Source organism: Melanerpes formicivorus, unplaced genomic scaffold (assembly GCF_026170545.1).
Source record: "Melanerpes formicivorus ecotype bairdi unplaced genomic scaffold, bMelFor1.0.p_v2 SCAF_663, whole genome shotgun sequence".
In the NCBI taxonomy this organism is placed as follows: domain Eukaryota; kingdom Metazoa; phylum Chordata; class Aves; order Piciformes; family Picidae; genus Melanerpes; species Melanerpes formicivorus.
Genome location: NW_027143015.1, coordinates 12,501 through 13,476, shown reverse-complemented (window position 1 = coordinate 13,476; position 976 = coordinate 12,501).

Below are 976 nucleotides of genomic sequence, written 5' to 3'. Positions count from 1 at the left end.
CCGCTAACGGGAGCCGGGGGGTGTGGGGAGCTGGGGGTGGCAGCAGCGGCAAGAGGCAACGTCGGGAGGGGGGGCTCCGCGCAAACCGGTAACGGGGGCCGGGGGGGTGTGGGGGGGGCGGTGGCGGCCGCGGCAAGAGGCAACGGCAGGCGGGGGGGGCTCCGCGCAAACCGGCAGCGGGGGGGGGGGGGGGCGGGGGTAGCGGCAAGAGGCAACGGCGGGAAGGGGGGGCTCCGCGCAAACCGCTAACGGGAGCCGGGGGGTGTGGGGAGCTGGGGGTGGCAGCAGCGGCAAGAGGCAACGTCGGGAGGGGGGGCTCCGCGCAAACCGGTAACGGGGGCCCGGGGGTGTGGAGGGGGCGGTGGTGGCCGCGGCGAGAGGCAACGGCAGGCGGGGGCGCTCCGCGCAAACCGGCAGCGGGGGGGGGGCGGGGGGTAACGGCAAGAGGCAACGGCGGGAAGGGGGGCCTCCGCGCAAACCGGCAGCGGGGGGGGGGCGGGGGGTAGCGGCAAGAGGCAACGGCGGGAAGGGGGGGCTCCGCGCAAACCGGCAGCGGGGGGGGGGCGGGGGGTAGCGGCAAGAGGCAACGGCGGGAAGGGGGGGCTCCGCGCAAACCGGCAGCGGGGGGGGGGCGGGGGTAGCGGCAAGAGGCAACGGCGGGAAGGGGGGGCTCCGCGCAAACCGGCAGCGGGGGGGGGGCGGGGGGTAGCGGCAAGAGGCAACGGCGGGAAGGGGGAGCTCCGCGCAAACCGGCAGCGGGGGGGGGGCGGGGGTAGCGGCAAGAGGCAACGTCGGGAGGGGGGGGCTCCGCGCAAACCGGCAGCGGGGGGGGGGCGGGGGGTAGCGGCAAGAGGCAACGTCGGGAGGGGGGGCGCCGCGCAAACCGGCAACGGGGGCGGGGGGGGAGGCGGTCAGGGGCGGGGGGAGATTTCTAGAGATGCCGGCAGACCTTCTCCCCGGAGAACAGCGCTGTTGA